Below are 25,806 nucleotides of genomic sequence, written 5' to 3'. Positions count from 1 at the left end.
AAGGGGGAAAGGGACCCGGGCGGGGGCCTCCACGCTGGCCAGTTTAAGCCGGCCAGTGAACGGGAGTGAGGTGGGGGGAGGGGCTGCGGCCATCGGAGCCTGACAGAACAGGGTCCGAGTGGTCTAGCCTGGGTGGAAAGTTGGGGGGAGGGAACCGAGGTTGGGAGGAGGAGTTTTACAAGAGGCAGTGGACGGGAGGAGCTGGAGACTTGGGGGGGTGGGGGGTACAACTGTGGGGTATCATGCACGGTACTCTGTTAGAGGCTGGATGGCGTTGGTTGGGGGGGGGTGGTGAGCCGTGTAGATTAAGGGTGACTACGGGCAATCCCTGATTCCTTTTTGTCATTTGTTTATGTAAACATGCGGGTTGAGGTTTGGGGGTTGGTGGGTGGATGGGATCGTTGTTATTATGGGGATTGACATATCTTGCTGATTATTGTGTATTGTTGATGGGTGTAAATGTGGGAGAAAACGTGAAAAAGGAGGAGAATTTAAAAAATGTAAATTTTTTTTTAAAATTCCCTAAGATGCCCTCAGTTCAAGGGCAATTAGTGATGGGCAGTGAATGCTGGCCCAGCCAGTGACACCCACATCCCGTGAATAAAAAAAAAAATGCCATCCTTACCTGGTCTGGCCGACACGATTCCAAACCACAGCAATGTGGTTGATTCTTTAAATGCCCTCCGAGATGGCCGAGCAAGTCACTCTGTTTGAGGGAAATTAGGGATGGGCAATAAATGTTGGCCCAGCCATTTACTCCCACAAATGATTAAAATAAAATCCCGGAGACTCCAGTCAGTCAATCCGGGAGAGTTGGCATCCGGTCCAGGCTTGCAGTGCAAAATAATAATAATCACTTATTGTCACAAGTCGGCTTCAATGAAGTTCCTGTGAAAAGCCCCTAGTCACCACATTCCGGCGCCTGTTCGGGGAGGCTGAAACGGGAATTGAACCCACGCTGCTGGTCTTGTTCTGCATTACAAGCCAGCTGTCTTAGCCCACTGTGCTAAACCAGCCCCTTCCCTGCGGCACCTTGTCCTCTGTAAAGATGGCGGCCGGTATTCCGGGCCTGTCACCGCTCAGCTCTCACTCTATTCGGTGCTGTTTAAGACGGGACCGTTAACATTTTCACCGGGAGTTGAAGCCTCCACAGGGTATTTATGAAGCCTCCCGGCTCACTCCGCAGCTTCTATCGCTCCCCGGCCACCCACCGGCTCCAATCCTGAAAGTCGCTCAATTGTTTCTTCCCCGCTCCTCGCACCGTCAGCGACAACCTGAACTGTACATGCGCCGATCACAGCCCGAACACCGCATGCTCCAGTCACAGCCGGACTCTGCGCATGTGCAAGAAGCTTCTGTCATGTGGATAGAGCACATTCTCAGCTGCAACGCATGTTGGGTAATAAACCTGCCACTAAAATGGATATTTTTGATATAAATTATGCTTTGCGAACTGATTACGATTTGTAACATTGGGCCAAGGGAATACCCACATCCCAAGAACAAATAAAGGAAAGTTGGCAGTTAGAAAGGCAAATGCAATGTTCGCATTCATTTCACGAGAGCTACAATACAAGATGAATGGGGATGAGAAACATATCAGCCATGATCGAATGGCAGAACAAACTTGAAAACTCGATGGGCTGAATGGCCTAATTCTGCTTCTCGATCTTTTTTTTAATGAGGGGATCTCATAGAAACATTTGTAAAAAAAATTGTTGGAATCCATCCTGGATACAGATCAATTGATTCTTGGAGGAGACTTCAATTGTGTTCTGGATCCTAAATGGACTGGTCCAAGCTGATTCAACCACAACAAAAACATGAAAAAGGAATGAAACCAGACGGACCACCCGGCATCGACCCAGGCACCAGAAACGACAACGGCAAACCTAGCAAAAGATTTTTTTTTACTGTTCCCATCAGTAGATTGTAAAAAGGATTACGGGACACAGATTTAAGATTGTGAACAAGATCTACAGGGGAGATAGGAGGTAGACATTTTACACAGTGAGTGATAATGATATGGAACTCAATGCTTACACACAAAGGTCGATAATCTCCAGGTCCTGATAACCCGAATGGTGCTGTCAGAATTCGATGTGAAGATTGGTTGTGAGTTTCCTGTCTGCGAATCCCTTTCTAAGTCCCTGTGAAAGAAGTTTACAAAGGCATCACTGTCAGTCCAGAAATGAAATTCGGGAAAGATAAACCTTTTTCCTGGTTTGAATTTGCCGAGTGTAAATCCTCCCTGACTAATCCCCTGTAAAAGGAGTTTCCAAAATTAATCACCGTCAGTCCAGGATAGAAATCCACAACATTCTCCCCTCCTGCTCCCTGGTCCAGGAAGACCTCTCATCCACCCCCCCCCCCCCCCCCCCCAAGCTGCACACTGACCCTCTTGTCATCAGCAGTCCCCTCGATTTGAGTGTGACGTCTACTCAGGGTTGTGAATTTCTGCCCTGGGTCGTCATGTGGCTGAACAGAGCCGCAGAGCTTTGAACACATGGGACAGAATGTCTAATAAGACAGTGAAATCCGGAGAGCAGGATTGGCTTCCTTTTCTTTCCATCTCTGCCACCCCTTTGCATCATCAATAAGACATTGGGAATCAAAGACTAATCCAGTTTGATGGACAAGTTGTCTCCATCCTGAACAATGGGGAACAAGCTCCTCCCACTCATTGAAACATCGCCCCGACAAAGATGACAAATGCGCATGCGCCCTGATTCACATCCAATAAAGATGGCGGCCGTTAACCCGAGCCAAACACAAGGAGTTGCAGCTCCGCTTGGTACAAACGGGGTCCCGGAAACTCTTTTCCGAAGATGCAGCTTACAACAGCTTTACACAACGTTTCTGCCCACCTCCGCGATCTCTCGCTTCCTCCATTTTGTTAAACGCCACTTTCGGATCTGAAGACACAGCCATTCTCCTTTGCCATTACCCACACTGCGCGTGCTTTAATCACAGCGGGCACCGCCCCTCATTCATTCCGATTGGTTGGAGGACCAGCCACTCCCGGTAGGTCCTCCAGTCCTGCCCCTCCTCTTCCAATGTGCAAAGTCCACGCAGACAGTGACCCAAGGTCGGAATCAAAGCCAGGTACCTGGTGCTTGAGGCAACAGTGCTAACCACTGAGTCACCCCCGTAACTCTGTCATGATTAGACAATAACCTGCCTGTTATTCCAATTCTGGTGTACGTTACTCTGTCACTATTATTATTAGACAACAACCTATCTAATTTCCAATTCTGGTGTGTGTTACTCTGTTACTGTTATCATCAGACAATAATAGGAGGGCAAGATGCAAGGTAGCATTGATATTTTGAAGTTTCTGTGTTACAATGAGTGTCACTGGGAGGTGTGTGATAAAATAGGAATGGAAACATCATGACAAAGGATGGCACGGTGGCAGTGGTTAGCACTGGTCCGCGAGGTCTTCGGCCCAAGTAGGACTCAGCAAAAACACAGTCCGTGCTCCCACCCTGGAAAGACCACCCAATGGATTCCACCTCTTCCCTGCTGGTGTGTGGGGTCTTCAGTCCGGGAGGGGGCTCAGCAAACACACTGCCCACTCGATCCCCCTGCCCCAGAACAAACACACCGGATAGAATAAGGAGGGTTTTGTCCTTGCTGAAGGCAAATGTTATCAGTTGGGAGGACTGGGCCAGGCCCTCAACCGGGGAGGGGCCCAGCAAACAAGCAGTCCAAAGGGCTTTACTCCCATCTTGTTTTTGAAGTTGCCTCCTTGTTGTTGTCTTTCTCTCCTCTCTCCATCCTTCTCTCTCTCTCCCCTCTCTTTCCCGCTCTCTCCTCTCCTTCCTGGTCTCCCCTCGCCTTCCTCTAGCAGCAACTAGCACTGAAAACAGGCAGCAAACTGAGCAACAGAGAAAGCAGCAACAGCCACTCTCCACCACATCAACAACCTCACAACATCAAAGTCTGAACTGGGAGTACCAGCTTCGGATTGGCCATGCTAAATTGCCCCTGAATTGGAAACAAATAATTGGGGACTGTAAATTTATAATTAATAATAATACTCACCTCTGTCACAATTTTGGTGTTTTCAAGTTTACAATCTCCTGCTGCAATCTTCGGCTGGAAAGATATCAGAAGCTTTGGAAGCAGCTGTAAAAGGAAATTACAATGGTCAGAAATGCTAGTCGAGGTTAGAAATTAAGATCAGACAAACATTTATCTTGGTTTGAGTTTACTGGGTGTAAATCCTCCCCTAACCCCCGGTAAAAGGAGTTTCCAAAATCCATCACTCCGAGTCCAGGATAGAAGTTCCAAACATTCTCTTCCCTTGTTGCCAGTCCTAGGATTATTAATGTGGGTTATACTTGCTTTGGAGGCAGTTCAGTGAAGTTTCACTGGTCTGATTTCTGGGATAGGAGAGTTTGTTTTATGGAGCAAGATCGAGCCTGATTGGTCTGTACCCGATGGAGTTTAGAAGAATGAGAGGTGATCTTATTGAAACATTCGAGGGGTTTTGATGAAAGAATATTTCCCACATGGGGATTGAAGAACTAAGGGGGACAGTTTAAAGATAAGAGTTCTCCAATTTGACACTGAGATAAGGAGAAATGTCTTCCCTCAGAGGGTCATCAGTCTGTGGATGAAAGCAAATTACTGCGGATGCTGGAATCTGAAACAAAAACAGTAAATACGGGACAATCTCAGCAGGTCTGACAGTATCTGTGGAGAGAAAAGGGAGCTAACGTTTTGAGTCTGGATGACTCTTTGTCAAAGCTGAGTTTGTGGAATTCTCTTTCCCAGAGAGTAGTGGCGCTGGGTCACTGAATATACTCAAAGCTGAGTTCGTCTTTATTTATCTACTGGGGAGTCAAAAGTTTTGGGGGCAGACAGGAAAATGTAATTAATGGCACATTCGGATCAACGTTTATTGAATGGCAGAGCAGTGTCAATAGGCCGAATGGCCTACTCCTGCTGCTAATTCTGATGTTATTCTTCTTCTGTTCTACGGATTGCCACACATGGCAGTAGCACCACCCCCTTCTGGAGGGGCCTGTCAATCATCGAGACAATGATTTTCTCTCCTGGTCACCGGGATCCTGAAGCACCGCCTGTTACGTCATCAAGATGGCCCTTCAGCCGCGCCACTAAACAAAGATGGCGGCCGTGGAACTGGGCCTGATACCGGATAAAAGCTCCGCAGCTGCAAACACGGGGTTTGCAGGGTCTTATTTCCGGCCTTGTGACCAGCAGGGGGTGTTTATGAAGCCTTCACTCCCTCCCCACCCCGACTCCAGACTCTATTCCTCCCTACACCTCACTGCCCCCGCACTCGCACTCGCAGACCTCCGAGCAAAGTGACATTGCGCTTGCTCCAGATACAGCCCAACATTGCGTCTGCGCACTGCGCTCCTGTGGAGTGAATAGGGAACATTCACAGCCGCAAAGAATGTTGGGAAAAAGCCGCACCATTGAAATAGTTAATACAAAATAACTTCGTCACCAATTGCAAAAATAATCAAACAAATTATTGTCAATGGGTATTCCCATTTCTCAAAATGATTAAATGCTGATCTCTTGTGGAATAATGCAGAACTGAAAGGTTTTTATCCACAATGGGTCCTTCCTCTCTCCTTCCCACAAGATGCAAACTCTTGTTGGGTACAATTCCAGAATCAGTAATTCTTCCATCTTCTTCCCTCTTGCTCGTGATACTTAATGTTCAGTGATTTCTGGAATGATCCAGCACAGATGGAAGTCAATTGACACATCATGTCTGTACTGACTCTGGACAAGAGCTACCACGTTTCATGGTTAAATTCCATTTGCCACTGTACTGCCCATATGACCAGTCCATCTGTATCATGCTGTAATTTAAGGCTTTTCTCCTCGCCAGTTACACCAACAATTTTCCATCTGCAAACTTATTGATCATACCACTACCTTCACATATTTCAAGCCCTCGATTTTATATATAATTAATATTGGTGGCTGAGGATGCACCAGGATCTCCATCAGCACCTCAACCTGTGTTTCATTCCTGTGAGACAATTGAGAGCTTTAATAACTCTGGAGAAACAATGCAGAAAAAGCTGATATTCTGGTCAAGGCTAATAACTGGGTGCTGCCTTCTCTGTCTTTGAATTTACATGACTCCTGTTCACTCCCCACTTATGTGCATTGACCATAATGACTGGCAAGAGTTTGCTGCCAATCAGTCACTATCATGACAACATGCGCATCAAACAGCATCATTCAGGTGGCACGGAAGCAAAGTGGTTAGCACTGTTGCATCACAGCACCAGGGTCCCGGGTTCAATTTCCACTTGGGTCACTGCCTTTGTAGAATCTGCACGTTCTCCCCGAAAGACGTGCTTGTTGGGTGAATTGAACATTCACCTGAACAGGTGCCAGAGTGTGGCGACGAGGAGGTTTTCACTGTAATTTCATTGCAGTGTTAATGTAAGCCTACTTATGACAATAAAGATTGTTATTATTATTATTTTTTCGGTGTTCTTGGAAAATATTGACCTGTTATATTTTAATTGATAATTTACTTTCATAATGGAGGTGTCACTGTGAAGAATTTGTCAGTCAGTAAGGATTGTCAGTGAGGATTAATCAGCATTTTCTAACTGGAGATGTTAATCAGAGGAAGCGTTCAGACACTGAATTGTAGAGTTTATTACAAAAACTTAGGGCTGAAGTAAAAATTCATAATTTTATTGTTCACCAGCTTCTTTGGGAGGTCTTAAATCGAAGGATAAGATCACAGATGATGATTTAAAAAGGGACCCCGCCATCACAAAAAACAACATATATCTTGAAGATTAAACTCCAGCCAGTTAACGTCATGAGGAAAGTAAATAATAATAATCTTTATTGTCACATGGAGGCTTACATTCACACTGCAATGAAGTTACTGTGAAATGCGCCTCGTTGCCACATTTTGGCGCCTGTTCGGGAAAGGATGACATTTAGAGACAGTTTGGTCCGGTGGGCTCGCGGAACGGAGGGAAGCAGCAGAGGCAGCTGATCAGATTTACTCAATCTCAGTCACAAAGAAGCTCCACAAGCTCCTCACACGTCTTGTTGGAGGTGAGGATGGAAGAGACAGGGGAAAGCGAGAGTACTTCAAAAGGAACTTGTGTCAGAGATATTAAAAAATTTCAGCACACGGTATATTTAACACAAATCTAATTTATTTGACTTTTAGCCAGAATATTAGCCCCTGTAAATGGGCTGGAATTTGTTATCAGCAGAAAGAGACCCAAATGAACATGGTTCAGTCCTGAATGTGAGAAACAGCAAAACCCAATCGCAGTCGTTACTTGTGGCATCGTTGGTGTCTCAGCAGGTGGGATGAGGTGGTGAATCCCTTCCCACACTTGGAGCAGGTGAATGGCCTCTCCCCAGTGTGAGTTCGCTGATGTACAATGAGCTGAGATGATTGTGTGAACCCATTCCCACAGTGAGAGCACCGATACGGTCTCTCATCAGTGTGAACACGTTGATGGCGTGTCAGATTCCCAGAGGTTTTAAAGCACTTCTCGCAGCCTGGACATTGAAACAGTCTCTCATCAGTGTGAATTCGCTGGTGACTTAGCAGGTCGGATGAAATAGTAAATCCCTTCCCACACTCTGAGCAGGTGAATGGTCTCTCCCTGGTGTGATCTTGCTGGTGCTTCTGCAGGGTGGATGAATCACGGAATCCCTTCCCACACTCGGAGCAGCTCAATGGCCTCTCCCCAATGTGAACTCGCTGGTGTCTCAGTAGGTGGGATGAACGAGTGAATTCCTTCCCACATTTGGAGCAGGTGAACGGTCTCTCCCCAGTGTGAATTCGCTGGTGTGTGCACAGAGCGGATGACTGAGTGAATTGCTTCCCACACGTGGAGCAGGTGAACGGTCTCTCCCCAGTGTGAATTTGCTTGTGATTTTGCAGCGCGGATGAGCCAGCGAATCCCTTCCCACACGTGGAGCAGGTGAATGGTCTCTCCCCTGTGTGACTACGTCGATGAATTTCCAGCTTGGATGGGGAAGGGAATCCTTTCCCACAGTCCGCACATTTCCGCAGTTTCTCCTCAGTGTGACTGCATTTGTGGCTTGTGAGGCCTGATGATAGAGCAAATCCTCGTCCACAGACACAAATCAAGTACGGTTTCTCACTACTGTCAACGATGCTTGTTCCTTCCACATTTAAAATCCGCTGATATTCAGGATATGATAAACTGAGGACTCTGTCAGATCCTGATGTGATGCTTGGTTTGAGTTTCCGGATTTTGAAGCCTCCCCTTCGAACACTCTGTGAAACTGATTTAAAAACAGAAAATAGGGGGTGAGAGAGAACCCACAAAAACACAAAGGTAGGTCGTGAAATTGCTGAATGATTCTTGTCGGCACTGGGAAAAAGTGACCATGAAAACGGCTGGATTGTTATAAAATCCAATTGACCTCTTTGGGAGGAGAGAGAAAGAGGTGAAGAGGGATTTTGTATATCTACAAGATATATTAAGACAGTAGTTGGCAAAGCATAATCGACCTTGAGCTTCATAAATTGAAATATTGATACTAAATTATGCTTCTGGTGGCAAAGTGGTTAGCACTGCTGCCTCACAGCTCCAGGGTCCCGGGTTCAATTCGAGTCTCGGGTGACTCTGTCTGGAGTTTGCAATTTCTCCCTGTGTCTACACAGATTTCCTCTGGTTTCCTCCCACAGTCCAAAGATGTGCTGGTTAGGTGGATTGGCCATGCTAAATTGCCCCTTCGTGTCCAAAGGTTAGTTGGGATCACTGGATTCCAGGGACAGGTTGGAGGCGTGGGCATAAGCTTAAGTAGCGTGCTCTTTCCAAAGGCCAGTGCAGACCCGATGGGCTGAATGACCTCCTTCTGCACTGTAAAGTCTATGATTCTGCACTGTAGGAATTCTATGAAGCTCTGATCGCCACGCTTCAGGAAGGATGTAAAGAGGACAGCACAGTGGCACTGAATGTTAGCCCTGCTGCCTCATGGCGCCGAGGTCCCAGCTTCAAATCAACTCTGGGTCACAGTCCGTGTGGCGTTTGCACATTCTCCCCGTGTTTTCGTGGGTTTTGCACCCACAACCCAAAGATGTACAGGCTAGGTGGATTGGCCACGCTAAATTGCCCCTCAATTGGAAAAGATTAATCGGGTACTCTAAATTCTTTTACAAAAAGGAAGGATGTGAAAGTTCTTGGAGAAGGTGCAGAAGAGATTTACCAGAATTGTTCCAGCAAAGAAGGTTGAGGGGAGATTTGATTCAGGGACACAAAATTATGCCAGATTTCCATCAGATGGACAAAGACACCCTGCTTCCATTCACTGATCATACAAGCAGTTGAGACACAGATTTAAAGTTTTGGGTAAAACCTGGATTGAACTATATAAGATCCTGAGGGGTCTTGACAGGGTGGCTGTGGAGAGGATGTTTCCTCTTGTGGGAGAATCTAGAACGAGGGGGTCACTGTTGCAAAATAAGGGTCTCCCATTTCAGATGGAGATGTGGATTTTTTATTCTCTTGAGGGTTGTAAGACTTTGGAACTTGCGTCCTTAAAAGGCAATCATGATGTGGAGATGCCGGCGTTGGACTGGGGTGAGCACAATTAGAAGGAGAATGGGACTGACTGGATTGCCCCAGAGAGCTAGCATGAACTCAATGGACCGAATGCTATTCTCTGTGCCATCATGTCTCTGACTCTTTTCTGTCATCTAGTTTTGTAATTTAACCCCAGCGGGTTCAGATATCACTCAGGTAAATCTGTGCTTCACTCCCTCTGAGGCCATTCTATCCTTCCTCAGGCTTGTTGCCCAGAACTGAACACAGTTCTCCAGGTTTGGCCTAACCAGGGTTTGTGAATCTCGGGGCTTTTCAAGTCACATTGAGACTTGAAATCTTCACTCACAGACAGAACAGACAAACCTTTACCTTCCACACCCAGATACTGCTGAAATTCAGTTTCTAATGAATTGAGTGACTCTGTCGGATCGCTATGTGACGTTTGGTTTGCGTTTCCCATCTGTTATACCTCCACTTCCAGTATCCTTAAATTTACAGAAACCTCACTGTCAGATTAGGATAGAAATTCACAACATTCTCTCCTTGCCAACTTTGGAGGTTCGATCACATGACCTGCCCCCATCCTCCAGCCATTAATCGGTCAACACATCCATCCTTGTGACACACTGCCTTCCTTGGCCAATTGGGAAGCAAAAGGACTCATTACCTTACAGGACAGTGATTGACTGTCAGCCAATCAACCTTTATCCCATTTTCAATATTTTAATATCCGCTGAAGAGAAATGTTCAAAGAAAATTACAAAAAAATGTTTTTGACTGTCCTAATGATGTCCCAGCCTTGACTGTCACTGAGGCAGAAGGTAAAATTTGAATTCATTGATTGTGTACGGATGACCATGAAACCATGGTAAGAAGTCTTACAACACCAGGTTGAAGACAAACAAGGTTGTTTGAAATCACTAGCTTTCGGAGCACTGCTCCTTCCTCGGATGAATGAAGAGGTATGTTCTAGAAACATATATATAGACAAAGTCAAAGATGCAAGACGATACTTTGAATGCGAGCATTTGCAGGTAATTAAGTCTTTACAGATCCAGAGACGGGGGTAACCCCAGGTTAAAGAGGGGAACACTTCAGCAGTCAAGGGCTTTCAGCCTCTGATCTTCGGGTAAGCGTTCTCCAAGGCAGCCTTCAGGACGCGCAACAACGCAGAATCGCCGAGCAGAAACTTATAGCCAAGTTCCGCACACATGAGTACGGCCTCAACCGGGACCCTGGATTCATGTCGCATTACATTCACCCCCACCATCAGGCCTGGGCTTGTGAAATCCTACCAACCGTCCTGGCTTGAGACAATTCACACCTTTTAACCTGTGAAAACCTGTTGGACTTTAACAAGACTTCTATCTAGGACAGCACGGTAGCATTGTGGATAGCACAATTGCTTCACAGCTCCAGGGTCCCAGGTTCGATTCCGGCTTGGGTCACTGTCTGTGCGGAGTCTGCACATCCTCCCCGTGTCTGCGTGGGTTTCCTCCGGGTGCTCCGGTTTCCTCCCACAGTCCAAAGATGTGCAGGTTAGGTTGATTGGCCATGATAAATTGCCCTTCGTGTCCAAAATTGCCCTTCGTGTTGGGTGGGGTTACTGGGTTATGGGGATAGGGTGGAGGTGTTGACCTTGGGTTGGATGCTCTTTCCAAGAGCCGGTGCAGACTCGATGGGCCGAATGGCCTCCTTCTGCACTGTAAATTCTATGATATCTATGATCTGTAGGATTCTGAACGGTTTGCTCCAGCTCAGGGGGCGGGGCTGGAGGACTGACCGAGAGCGGCTGGTCCTCCAACCAATCAGTGTGAATGGGAGGCGGAGCAAAGCCGGGGCTATCGCTCCCTCCGCATGCGCCCGGCCACCCGGGCTTGTCTCGAGGAAAAGCCCGAGCAGCGTTCGCCGGTTCAACTGTTGTATCCGAGCTTCGTATTCGGGGCTTGGGGCCTACACGGAGTGTTTATGAAGTCGCCCGACGCATCAACCGGCTCCATCCCTCTCTCATCACTCACCGAGCGGGATCTGACCAGTGGACGATTTCCACCCGACCGTACGAATCCTGAGTTGTCATCGGCACTGCGCATGATCCAATTCACGTGGGAGACCGGGGCTCAGCCTCGCCTCTCATTCACTCCAATTGGTGGGAGGATCCGCTGCAATCTCTCGGTCCTCCAGGCCCACCCCTCTCTTCCTATTGGTCCAGAGCTGCCGTCAATCACTCCCTGGGCATTGTGAGCTGGAGCATGCGCAGTGCCGATGCTGGACTCGGCCGGGAGGTTTCACTGAAACCCGGTGGAGGCTCCAAACCCCAATAAGAAGTTTCCGGGCCTGGGTTTGCATCGAGCTGGGGGACAGCTGCGGCCTGCTCCCGGTGACAGGCCTGAGTTAACGGCCGCCGTCTTTATAGAGGCTGCAAACCCGCAGGGGGCAAAACATCAGAGATAGAGTTTGTTGTGAAACCAATGGGATATTGTAAAACAGGAGGTCAGGGTTACAGTCAACAACAACAACTTCTATTTATATAACACCTTTAACATCATAAATCATCCCAGTCAACCTCACAGGAACATTATAAAACAAAGTGAGACACCCAGACACAAAAGGAGATGTTAGGGCAGGTGACCAAAAACTTGGTCAAAGAGGTGAGTTTAAAAGAGTCTGAAAGGAGGTGAGTGAGGTGGAGACGGAGAGGTTTAGGGAGGGAATTCAGTGCTTGGGGCCGAGGGAACTTAAAACCATGGCGGAGTAATTAGAATCCAGCGTGTGCAAGAGTCCAGGATCAGAGCTGTACAGATATCTCAGGGGGTTGTGGGGCTGGTGGAGATCACAGACACGGAGAGAGATGAGGCCATGGAGGAGTTTGCAAACAAGGGTGAGAATTGACTGGGAGCGAATGCAAGTCTCGGAGCACAGGGATCATAGGGGAAAGGAACTTGCTGTGTATTAAGACATGTGTAGCAGACTTTTGGCTGGCTTTAAGTTTACAGAGGTAGAATGTGGGAGAGCAGCCAGGTGTGTAAGGGAATTGTTGAATCGGGAGGTGACGATGGTAAATTGCCTTAGTATCTAAAAAGGTTGGGGGGGGTGGTTACGGGTAAAGGTGGAGGTGTGGGCTTAGCTAGGGAGCTCTTTCCAAGGGCCAGTGCCGATTGGGTGGGCCAAATGGCCTCCTTCTGCACTGTAAATTCTATGAGGTCAGAAGCTCATTGGATCAGTATGAAACCAAATTTACAAAGAGACTGTCTAAGTCTCAGACTGTTGCCAGGGAGAGGGGTAGAGTCGGTATGTCAGGAATGGAGGTTGGAGCAGGGACCGAACAGTGGATTCAGTCTTCTCCATATTTGATTGAAGTTATTTAGTCAGCAGGAAGAGAACCAGAATGGACCCTGAGTCTGATATCCGTATAACTTAGTTCGAGAGGGAGAGGAAGAACAAAGGAAACCCTGGAAGATTTGGAGAAACGACCTTTGTGATTGTTCATCAAATCTCCACACAGTCAATTAGTCAGGGTGATTCAGATTATAGTCTGTCACAATGGATGAAGTGACTTATAAAGCATGTTCTTACCTCAAATTATATAACTTTGGTAAAAGGAAATAATGATCCAGTACTTTATTTGGATTTCAGCCCCAGGCAGGAGTAGAATGTGTGGATGGGGATTTACAGCTTTGGGGAAAGAAGAGAGACAAAAATGTTCTGCAGAAATTGGAATTAACTGTTCTGAATTTCTATCCTGTACTGAAAGTGTGACCTTTGTAAACTCCTTTTACAGGGCAATAGGAGAGGATTTTCAGACAGGAAACACAAAACCAAATATCACATTACGATCCGACAGTGTCACTCGGTTGGTGTGGACCTGAATATCCTCAGACTATAAATTGGAATGAAAAATGTTTGTTCTGTTTGTGGGAAAATATTTCAATCATCAGTGTGATTGGAAAACACCGAGACACACACACACCTGAGTGAGTGTGTTCCAGTGAACTGACTGTGGAAAGAGCTTTAACCAGTTACAGCCTGGAAAAACACACCATTCACTGAGGGGAGAAACCATACACGTGTTCTGTGTGAGGACCAAGCTTCACTTGATTGTCTAAAGAGGAAACAGACAAAGACACTGACTCCATGGAGATACCGTTGAAACCGTGGAGTATGATTTTCGCTTAGGGGGTTTCCAAAATGCGAGAGGTACCGGGTCCATATCCCGGACGAGCCCTGCAAAGTGCTTGACTGGGGAGGTGATGGTGTAGTGGCATTGTCACTGGATGAGTAATCCCGAGACCCAGCACAATTCTCTGAGAATGCAGGTTCAAACCCCACCACGGCAGATGCTTCATCGTGGTTTGTATTTGAACTTGAATCCAATAAATCAGGGGATGCACAGTGGTTAGCACAGTTCCAGCTCCACTGTCCCAGGTTCGATTCCCGGGTTGGGTCACTGTCTATGCGGAGTCTGCATGTTCTCCCTGTGTCTGCGTGGGTTTACCCTGGGTGCCCCAGTTTTCTCCCACAGTCCAAAGATGTGCAGGTTCGGTGGAGTGGCCACGCTAAATTGCTCTTAGTGTCCAAAAGGGTTAAGTGGGGTTACTGGGCTATGGGGACAGGGTGGAGGTGTGGGCTTGAGAAGGGCCAGTGCAGACTCGATGTGCCGAATGGCCTGTTCTGCACTGTAAATTCTATGATTGTGGAAGTTGGATGTTAAACAGTTTAGTGAGAATCGGGTCAAAGGAGCAAAGGGTAAGTCTCACAGACAAGATGAGCGCTGATAGAGCATGATGGGAAACAGCAGGAAAATAGGAGAAAGTTGTGAGTTCAGAATTTGGATGAGAAAGGTCTTCGAGGCAGTTTTACTGAGTGGGTTAGTGGAAGAGGAGCTGTAGAATCAGCTGATCGGATTGTTTCAATGGTCGGGTTTTCCAGTCCTTCCTGCTGGCTGGATCTTCCAGTCCCACAGGTCTCTCAGTCTCCTGTTCCGGTTCATTGGTTGTCTCATTGGGTTCACTGTATGCCTCCTGGTGCCAGTGGAAGAACACCCGGAGCCTCATTCGCCTGATGAATTCCCTGGGGCCGAGAAACTACGACATCTTCACAGCCTTCAACAAGTCATCGATGAAGACAAACATGTTTTTGAGGATGAGAGTGTGATACCGGTGGGTAGGCTGAAGGAAGTAGATGTTCTGAAGAAGGATATATTAGCAATTTTGAAAAACCTGTGGGTCAACAAGTCCCCTGGGCCAGATGGGATATATCCAAGGATTCTTTGGGAGGCAAGGGATGAGATTGCAGAGCCTTTGGCTTTGATCTTCGGGTCCTCACTGTCCACGGGTGCCAGATGACTGGAGAGTGGCGAATGTTGTTCTTCTGTTCAAGAAAGGGAATAGGAATGACCCTGGTAATTATAGGCCAGTTAGTCTTATTTTGGCGGTCGGTAAGATAATGGAAAAGGTCCTAAAGGATAGGATTTATGACCATTTGGAAAGATGCAGCTTAATCCGGATTCGTGAAGGGTAGGTCTTGCCTCACAAATTTGATTGAATTCTTTGAGGAGGTCTTGCCTCACAAATTTGATTGAATTCTTTGAGGAGGTAACTAAGTGTGTAGATGAAGGTCGAGCAGTTGATGTCGTATACATGGGTTTTAGTAAGGCATTTGATAAGGTCCCCCATGGTCGGCTCATGAAGAAAGTAAGGAGGTGTGGGATAGAGAGAAATTTGGCCAATTGGATAAGTAACTGGCTATCACATAGAAGATAGAGGTTGGCGGTGGATGGAAAATTTTCAGACTGGAGACCAGTTACCAGTGGTGTACCACAGGGATCAGTGCTGGGTCCTCTGCTATTTGTGATTTTTCTCAATGACTTGGAGGGGGCTGAAGAGTGGGTCAGTAAATTTGCTGATAACACCAAGATTGGTGGAGTAGTGGATGAGGTGGAAGGCTGTTGTAGGCTGCAAAGAGATATTGATAGGATGCAGAGCTGGGCCGAAAAATGGCAGATGGAGTTAAACCCTGATAAGTACGAGGTGATTCATTTTGGTAGAAAAAAATTGAATGCGAATTACAGGGTCAACGGCAGGGTTCTGAGGAATGTGGAGGAACAGAGCGATCTTGGGGTTCATGTCCACAGATCTCTGAAGGTTGCCACTCAAGTGGATAGAGCCGTGAAGAAGGCTTATAGTGTGTTAGCGTTTATTAACAGGGGGCTTGAGTTTAAGAACCAAGGGGTTATGCTGCAACTATACATGACCCTGGTGAGACCACATTTGGAATATTGTGTGCAGTTCTGGTCGCCTCATTATAGGAAGGATGTGGAAGCATTGGAAAGGGTGCAAAGGAGATTTATCAGGATGCAGCCTGGTTTGCAGGATAGGTCTTATGAGGAAAGTTTGAGGGAGCTAGGGCTTTTCTCTTTGGAGCGGAGGATGATGATAGGCGACTTAATAGAGGTTTATAAGATGATCAGGGGGACAGATAGAGTCGACGTTCAGAGACTATTTCCTTGGGTGGATGTAGCTGTTACAAGGGGGCATAACTATAAGATTCAAGGTGGGAGATATAGGAGGGATGTCCGAGGTAGGTTCTTTACTCAGAGAGTGGTTAGGGTGTGGAATGGACTGCCTGCTGTGATAGTAGAGTCGGACACTTTAGGAACTTTCAACCGGTTATTGGATAGGCACATGGAGCACACCAGAATGACAGGGAGCGGGATAGCTTGATCTTGATTTCGGACAAGCTCGGCACACATTCAAGGGCCGAAGGGCCTGTTCTGTGCTGTACTGTTCTATGTTTTATGTTCTATCTTGCCAAGGCCATCCCCGCTACTTTCCTTCAAACAACTGCGCAACCTCAAACAGACCATTGAATGCAGCAAACTACCCGGCGTTCAGGAGAACAGCGACCATGACACCAAACAACCCTGCCATGGCAACGTCTGCAAGACGTGCCAGATCATCAACATGGGTACCACCATTACACGTGAGAACACCCCCCAACCAACAATGCGGTATATTCTTGTGCGACTCGGCCAACGTTATCTAACTTATAAGCTGCAGCAAAGGATGTTCCGAGGCATGGTACATTGGCGAGGCCTTGCAAACGCTGTGACAACGGACGAACGGACATTGCGCAACAATCGCCAGGCAGGAATGTTCCTTCCAGTCGGGGAACACTTCAGCAGTCAAGGGCATTCAGCCTCTGATCTTCAGGTAGGCGTTTTCCAAGGCGGCCTTCAGGACTCGCGACAACGCAGAATCGCCGAGCAGAAACTGCTAGCCAGGTTCCGCACACAGGAGTACGGCCTCAACCGGGACCCTGGATTCATGTCACATCACATGTGCTTGCAAAATACTGTCCTGGCTTGAGACAATTCACACCTCTTTAACCTGTGATTATCCCTCTCTCCAGTCGTACTGTATGGACCTGTAAAGACTTAATTACTTGCAAAGACTCGCATTCAAAGTATGATTTTGCATCATTGAATTTTTCTACATATAGAACATAGAACAGACGGTGCGGAAGGAGGCCATTCGGTCCATCGAGTCTGATTCAAAATTGGCAGAAGCATTAAATGCTTCTAATTTATGATGTGGAGATGCTGGTGTTGGACTGGGGTGGGCACAGTAACAAGTCTTACATCACCAGGTTAATGTCCAGCATATTTGTTTAGAATCACTGGCTTTCAGAGCACCTTTCGCCCGTTAGGTGAATGTGATAACCTCTAGGCTTCAGAAACAGCTGGCAGCACGGTACCCAATGGCCCTGTGCAACATTCAACTGCACAGTCTTGCTGCAGCTTTCACTGGTTCAGCTGAGAGGCCAGGTCACTTATTACATGAAGACAGCTGTTCCTTTAAAACAGATGTCTCAACTCATAAGACCATAAGGTGTAGAACTTACGTTGAACTTTAGCATTTGTTCAGTAAATATCTAATGGAACAATGCTCTCGATTCAATCATTAATGCATCATTCTTACCTTCCTACAGAAAATTTCCACCAATTTTACTCAATATTTGTTTCATTATTCAGTGTTGAACATCAGTATATTTATGTGTTATATATGATTTCAGTTTGAATTGAATAGCTCTCGAGTCTTCACTCTGAATAACTCTGAAATATACACCATTGAATTGCAAACACGACTGACCAAGAAAAGAAAGCGTTTCACTGGGTAACAGAAATCCCATCAATCTTTGTTCAGTTTGACCACAGTCAGCCTTTGAACAAAGAAAATTATAGTTAAATGGAAGTGAATTGAGAATTATGTGTTGCTTATATTTGACCTCTCTGTGTTTTGGTATGAAACATTCTGCAGCCTAAATCCCGTTCATGTATAAGAAAGGAGGGGTGACAGCAAATCCGCACTGAGCCTGGATTTCCTCATCTCCCTGAGTGGCTTTTCCTGTTTCTCTATCATTAAGGCCGAATTTTTCAAAAAGGTGGTTCAGTTAAATCTCTGCCATTTCCTCGAATTCAGTTACAGTATCGTTTGTGTTTGTCTATATGAGCACACATTACCATTAGGTATGTTTTGGATGGTGATTAAAATATTAATCTGAGTCTACAAAGCCATTAAATTATTTTGTGAACTGAGCAAACTGCCAAGATCCGCACTTTGTTTTTTCATGTGTGTAACGATCTGTCTGGACTGTACGCAGAACAATACTTTTCACTGTACCTCGGTACACGTGAGAATAAATCAAATCCAATCAAAGAGAGTTTCTTACTCGTCTTCAAATTGAACAATGAGTCTTCTTAAAAATTATTCATTCATGGGAGGTGGGTGTCACTGGCTGGGCCAGCATTTACTGCTCATTCCAATTGCCCTTGAACTGCGTGTCTTGTGAGGCTATTTCAGAGGGCATTTACAAATCAGCCACAACATTGCTGTGGATCTGGAGTCACATATAGGCCAGGCCACACAAAGAGAGCAGATTTCCTGAAGGACATTAGTGAACCAGATGAGTTTTTACAACAATCAAGAATGTTATCATCAGACTTTTAATTCGATACTGTCATTCAATTTCAGTTTCACCATGTGTCAAAGGCAGATTCGATCCCAGATCCCCAGAGCATTAACCTGGGTCTCTGGATTACTCGCACAGTAACAATACCATTCCTCCAATGCCTAGCCCACATAGTCTTGGCAGAATATGATGTGTTCTATGATCTATTCTTGCAATGACTCTATAGAATTGCTGGTGACTTAGCCAGAACGATGATTTATTAATGTACACGTGGTAAGGGAATGATTAGACTGCTATACAGACCAAGTTATCACAGAGTTAGATTCGACACTCTTGGAACTACCCTTATGTGCAACTGGCCTCGTGCACGCTTTACAACCTTCTGCTGGTCGCTGGATGTCACCTGACTGATGCCTGACACCACCTACTGGTGGGAGGTCACACTGCTGAGTACATGTAATATTATATACACGCTTCTCACCACATCTCGTAACTTCGCAAAATTATTGAGCAATTTATTTTTTTAAACAAATTCTGATAGCTCTGCAGTTTCTGGAAACATTTTGGTTGATCATTTATTTTTTAAAATAAAGATCTAGTCTTTACAATATAATTACCTAATACACCAATTCACTAATGATGATCAATGTTCACTACTGAATAATCATGAATATAATTATTGTTTTTTTGCTATAAAATCAATACATAGTTAATAAAGAAAAGGTACAGAAGGTGAAATGGCTGCAGGAAGCCACATGCTAGAGGTATAAAAGGGCTTGCTTGACCTTGTGAATACACTGTGAAAATGACAATTTTATAACTAAATGTGATTACACATGGTACTTACAGCTTCCTACATTACAACAGTGAATATGTTTCAAAAGTACTCCATTGGCTTTAAAACACTTTAGGAGGTCCAGTGGTAGTGAGAGATTTTATAGAAATGTACATTTATTCTAATTGTCTGCAAACTAAGATGTATTACACTCGGTGTCCTCATCAGAATCATTGATGAAGACGGAGTCTTAATTTTGTGTAATAACCATGGCGTTGACACATTTTGATTACTCTGTGAACCTCCAGACACATGTAAAACGAGCGCAAACAACCTCGAACCTACTACCTATGAGAGTAGGAGATGCAGAGACGACGGAAGAATTTCAATCGGAAATTGGACAGGCACTGAGAGAAATAAACCTGCACAAATTTGGTGATAGAACAGGGCAATGGACAGACTGGCTTGCTCCACAGAGAGCCAACACAGTCTCAGAGGGCTGGATGGCCCTATTCTCCACCCTCCAGATGCTGTGATCTCAGGAGAGAAATTCAGCTACTCCAGCCACTCCAACTAACTGGAGTCACTTATCCCTGGTGCCATTCTTGCACAATGGTTAGCACTGTTGCTTCACAGCACCAGGGTCCGAGGTTCGATTCTTGGTTTGGGTCACTGTCTGTGTGGAGTCTGCACATTCTTCCCGTGTCTGCGTGGGTTTCATCCGGGTGCTCCAGTTTCCTACCACAAGTCCTGAAAGATGTGCTTGTTAGGTGAATAGGAGATTCTGAATTCTCCCTCCGTGTAACCGAACAGGCGCTGGAGTGTGATGACTGGGGTTTTTTCGCAGTAACTTCATTTCAGTGTTAATGTAAGCCTACTTGTGACAAAAATAAAGATTATTATTCTTGTAAATGTCCTCCACACCCTCTCTAAGAACTTCACATCTGTCTGAAAGTGTGGGCCCATATCTTGGGTTCCATTCCAGAGGGATAGAATTGAAAAGCACGGAGGAAATGTTCAACTTGTACAGAACCAGGGTTAGACTACACTGGGCGCACTGTCAACATTGGTGATCTCCATTTAGAAAAAGAAAATAGAGGCACTGGATAGGGTGCAACAAAGATTCATAATAGACAGAGCTGAGAGCAGTTAACACTCATGATGTGGAAATGCCGACCATCAGGTGCATAGAGACACAGAGAGATCTGGGCATGCAGGTCCACAGATACTTAAAAGTGGCAGCACAGGTGGAAATGGTGGTGAAGAAAGCATATGCCATGCTTGCCTTGATAGGACGGGGTATCGAGTATAAAAGCTCGATAATTATGTGACAATTGCATAGAATGTTGGTGAGGTCACATTTGGAATACTGTGTCCCAATTCTGGTCACTGCACTACCAGAAGGATGTGGAGGCTCTGGAGAGAGAATACAGAAAAGGTTTACCAGGATGTTGCCTGGTATGGAGGGTATTAGCTTTGAGGAGAGATTGAATAAACGGCATTGTTTTCGCTAGAGAGACGGATGCTGAGGGACAACCTGATAGAAGTTTATAAAATTATTAGGGGTACAGATAGAGTGAACAATTAGAGGATTCTTCCCCAGTGCGGAAATGACAATTACAAGGGGGCACATGTTCAAGGTGAGGGGGGAAAGGTTCAGTGGAGATGTATGGGGGGAGTATTTTACACAGGGTGGTGGTGGCCTGGAATGCTCTGCCAAGTGAGGTGGTTGAGGCAGATAAGTTAGCGACCTTTAAGACTTATCAGGATAGGGGTATAGAAGGATACAGGCAGTTGGTCGAGACAGGACACGTGTTCGGTGCAGGCATGCAGAGCCGAAGTGCCTGTTCCTGTGCTGTATTGTTCTTTGTTCTCTACAGGGCCTTGGCAAGGCCGTACCTGGAATATTGTGTGCAGTTTTGGCCTCATTATCTGAGGAAGGATGTTCTTGCTCTAGAGGGAGCGCAGCGAAGGTTTACCAGACTGATTCCTGGGATGGTGGGACTGACGTATGAGAGACTGAATCAGTTAGGATTGTATTCGCTGGAGTTCAGAAGAATGGGGGATCTCATAGAAACCTATAATATTCTAACAGGACTTGAAAGGGTAGATGTGGGAAAGATTTTCTCGAAGGCGGGAGTGTACAGAACCAGTGGTCGCAGTCTGAGGATACGGGGTAGACCATTTAGGACAGAGATGAGGAGAAATTTCTTCAACCAGAGAGTGGTGAGCCTGTGGAATTTGTTACCACAGGAAATAGTTGAGGCCAATACATTGAATGTTTTCAAGAAGCAGTTAGATATAGCACTGAGGGCGAAGGGATCAAAGGATATGGAGGGGAAATTGGGATTAGGCTATGGAGTTAGATGATAAGCCACAATCATAATGAATGGCAGAGCAGGTGCAATGGGCCAAATGGCCTCTTCCTGCTCCTATTTTCCATGTTTCTATGTAATCCCTTCCCACACTAAGAGCAGGTGAATGGCCTCTCCCCAGTGTGAACTCGCTGGTGTGTCTGCAGGATGGATGAATCAATAAATCCCTTCCCACACTGAGAGCAGGTGAACGGCTTCTCCCCAGTGTGAATTCGCTGATCTCATAGAATAGAATTTACAGTGCAGAAGGAGGCCATTCGGCTCATCGAATCTGCACCGGCTCTTGGAAAGAGCACCCTACCCAAGGTCAACACCTCCACCCTATCCCCACAACCCAGTAACCCCACCCAACACTAAGGGCAATTTTGGACACTAAGGGCAATTTAACATTGCCAATCCACCTAACCTGCACATCTTTGGACTGTGGGAGGAAACCGGAGCACCCGGAGGAAACCCACGCACGCACGGGGAGGATGTGCAGACTCCACACAGACAGTGACCCAAGCCGGAATCGAACCTGGGACCCTGGAGCTGTGAAGCAATTGTGCTATCCACAATGCTACCGTGCTGCCCTCAATGTTTCCGCAGGGTGGATGAATCAATGAATCCCTTTCCACACTGAGAGCAGGTGAACGGCCGCTCCCCAATGTGACTGAGTCGATGAATCTCCAGCACAGATGAGACTCTGTATCCCTTCCCACAGTCCCCATATTTCCATGGTTTCTCCATGTTTTGGGTCCCCTCGTGTCTCTCCAGATTGGATAATCAGTGGAAGCCTTGTCTACACTCAGAACATGTGCACTGTCTCTCCTCACTGTGAATGGTGTGATGTCTACACACAGAACATGTGCACTGTCTCTCCTCACTGTGAATGGTGTGATGTCTACACACAGAACATGTGCACTGTCTCTCCTCACTGTGAATGGTCGGATGATTTTTCAGGCTGTGTAACTGGTTAAAGCTCTTCCCACAGTCAGTTCACTGGAACATTCTCACTCGGGTGTGTGTTGTGTGGGTCTTGGTGCTTTTCCAGTCACACTGATGTTTCCACAGTCAGTTCACTGGAACTCTCTCACTCGGGTGTGTGTTATGTGGGTCTCGGTGCTTTTCCAGGCACATTCATGTTTAAAATCTTTTGAAGCCGACAGATTGGACAACCATTTCTCCTTCTCGCCGATGATGCCTGATGATATCTAGTTCAGAAGGAATCGAGTGAGTTTGTCACATCATGTTTGAGACATGATGTTTGAGATTTCTGTCTATAATTCCTCCTCTTCCAATATCCTTCAAAAACAATTTACAAAGTCAGCAGTTAGTACAGGATAGAAATTCAGAACAGACAATTCTAGTTCCTATGGAACATTATTTCTTCTCTTGTTCTCCAAAAGCTGTAAATGCCCACCCCACACAATCTCCCTCCATTCTCACTCTGCTGTATGTAATATTCACCCTCCCAATTTTCCTGAAGGGCTGATTCATGTGGATTGACAGATCCAAGCTCAGCTCACTGCTTCTTGACCAGGACACAGAGATTATAATAGGAGCAGGAGTAGGCCATTCGGCCCACTGAGTCTGCTCAACCATTCAATGCGATCCTTGGCCGATGCACCTCAGCACCATTTCCCCACACGAACCCCATATCCCTCGATATCTTCAATATTTGGAATCCTTTCAATGTTTGTTTTGAACAAACTGAGGCTCCACATTCCTCTGGGGAAGAGAATTCCAAAGCATCACCACATCCTCGAGTGAAGAAATCCCTCCTCATCTCAGCTTTCACTCTATTTTCCTACTTGTTCCCATAACGCTGAACTCCATTGTCAATAGAATATCTGTCAAACTTGTGCTTCAATATCTTCAATGACCCCCAGATACAACTGGTCCCTGTGGAAGAGAAATCCAAAGACTAACAACCCTCTGAGGGAAGAGATGACTGGAAATCTATAACATAGCGACAGTCTTATGTTACAGGACAATAAATAATAATGCATTTACTTTATTACAAACTGTAAATAATATAACTAATCTGTTGCAACTGTCCTGGCTTGGGACAATTTGCACCTCTTTATACTGTGATTACCCCTCTCTGCAGTCACACCGTCTGGACCTGTAAAGACTTAATTATCTGCAAAGACTCGCATTCAAAGTATCGTCTTTCATCATTGGCTATGTTTGTGTAACCTACCTCTTCACTCACCTGATTAAGAAGCTACATTCTGAAAACTCGTGATTCCAAATAAACCTGTTGGACTTTAACCTGTTGTTGTCAGACTTCTTACTGAGCCTCGCCCAGTCCAACGCGGCATCTCCACATTCTGAACAATGGGGAACAAGCTCCTCCCACTCATTGAAACATCGCCTCGACAAAGACGGCAAACGCGCATGCGCCCTGATGCACATCCAATAAAAATGGCAGCCGTTAACTCGAGCCGAAGATAAGGAGCTGGAGCTCGATACAAACTGGGTCACGTAAAACTTTCCGAGTTTTGCGATTGCAGCAGTTTTACACAACGTTTCCGCCCACTCCCGCGATCTCTCGCTTCCTCCATATTGTTAAGCGCCTATTACTGATTTCAGATCTGAAGACACAGTTCTTCTCGATCGCCATTACCCACCCTGCGCATGCTTCAATCACAGAAAGTCCCGTATCTCATTCACTCCGATTGGCTGGAGGTCCAGCCGTTCTCGGACGGTCCTCCAGTCCCGCCCCTCCTCTTCCTACTGGTCCGGAGCTGCCGTCAATCACCCGGGCATTGTGACGGTGGCAGAAGGTGAGAGCGGCCACAGGCTCAGGCTGACTCGCTGATTGATCAATAATAACATTGTTTCACAGGCTGAGATGAGGTGGATGGGCTGGAAGGAGATATGTGTCGAGGATAATCAGCAGCAGAACAGTTGGAAACAGGTCAGAACAACTGGCCTGTTCATTGTAGAATCTAAGTGATTCTATGTAAACTTCTTTTACACAATGTTAGGATTGCAGATGGGAAATTCAAACCAAACATCATGTCAAGTCCGAACAGAGTCTATTGATTCATCAGGAGTTGAAAATCATCAGCCTTTCAATGTGGAAGGAGAAATGTTTGTCCTGCCTGAGAGAAAAGATTGCAAACATCAGTGTGACTGGAAAAGCACTGAGGCACATACACACAGTGATTATTCCAGGGAACTGGCTGTGCAAAGAGCTTTAACCAAACACAGAGTCTGAAAGAATATTGCACCATTTACATCAGGAAGAGACCGTACTCAGGCTGTGAGTGTGGACCAGGCTTCACATCAGGAAGAGACCGTACTCAGGCTGTGTGTGTGGACCAGGTTTCACATCAGGAAGAGACCGTACTCAGGCTGTGTGTGTGGACCAGGTTTCACATCAGGAAGTGACCGTACTCAGGCTGTGTGTGTGGGCCAGGTTTCACATCAGGAAGAGACCGTACTCAGGCTGTGTGTGTGGACCAGGTTTCACATCAGGAAGTGACCGTACTCAGGCTGTGTGTGTGGGCCAGGCTTCACATCAGGAAGTGACCGTACTCAGGCTGTGTGTGTGGACCAGGTTTCACATCAGGAAGTAACCGTACTCAGGATGTGTGTGTGGACCAGGTTTCACATCAGGAAGAGACTGTACTCAGGCTGTGTTTGTGGACCAGGTTTCACATCAGGAAGTGACCGTACTCAGGCTGTGTGTGTGGACCAGGTTTCACATCAGGAAGAGACTGTACTCAGGCTGTGTGTGTGGACCAGGCTTCACATCAGGAAGAGACCGTACTCAGGCTGTGTGGACCAGGCTTCACATCAGGAACAGACCGTACTCAGGCTGTGTGTGTGGACCAGGTTTCACATCAGGAAGTGACCGTACTCAGGCTGTGTGGACCAGGCTTCACATCAGGAAGAGACCGTACTCAGGCTGTGTGTGTGGACCAGGTTTCACATCAGGAAGTGACCGTACTCAGGCTGTGTGTGGACCAGGTTTCACATCAGGAAGAGACTGTACTCAGGCTGTGTGTGTGGGCCAGGTTTCACATCAGGAAGAGACCGTACTCAGGCTGTGTGTGGACCAGGTTTCACATCAGGAAGTGACCATACTCAGGCTGTGTGTGTGGACCAGGCTTCACACCACGAAGAGACCGTACTCAGG

General features: G+C 46.4%; 2 protein-coding genes and 1 long non-coding RNA gene across 5 annotated transcripts in view; all 3 read right to left on the bottom strand.

Annotated features, from left to right (window-relative positions):
• Positions 1-11,643, bottom strand: part of LOC140421409 (uncharacterized) — a 120,163-nt gene extending 108,520 nt beyond the window's left edge. Inside the window, exons 1-4 of one of the 3 annotated variants that reach the window (XR_011946744.1) lie at positions 11,576-11,643; positions 4,048-4,131; positions 2,044-2,150; positions 631-706 (exon numbers count right to left, since the gene is read on the bottom strand). The gene's annotated coding sequence lies outside the window, so the exon portion shown is untranslated. Of the gene's footprint in view, positions 1-630; positions 707-2,043; positions 2,151-4,047; positions 4,132-11,575 lie in introns of those variants that run through there. The other 2 variants (XR_011946743.1, XM_072506073.1) reach the window with 2 other exon arrangements.
• Positions 1-25,806, bottom strand: part of LOC140421413 (uncharacterized) — a 122,613-nt gene that overhangs the window by 59,087 nt on the left and 37,720 nt on the right. The gene's annotated exons all lie outside the window — the stretch shown is intronic.
• Positions 19,015-24,341, bottom strand: LOC140421454 (uncharacterized). The gene is made up of 2 exons (XR_011946788.1): positions 23,872-24,341; positions 19,015-22,958 (listed from the first exon to the last, which is right to left on the bottom strand). It is a non-coding gene; the product is annotated as an uncharacterized lncRNA (long non-coding RNA).

This window comes from Scyliorhinus torazame, chromosome 5, assembly GCF_047496885.1.
Source record: "Scyliorhinus torazame isolate Kashiwa2021f chromosome 5, sScyTor2.1, whole genome shotgun sequence".
Taxonomy (NCBI): domain Eukaryota; kingdom Metazoa; phylum Chordata; class Chondrichthyes; order Carcharhiniformes; family Scyliorhinidae; genus Scyliorhinus; species Scyliorhinus torazame.
The sequence above is the reverse complement of the archived record's forward strand: the minus strand, read 5'-3'. Positions and strand labels throughout refer to the sequence as shown.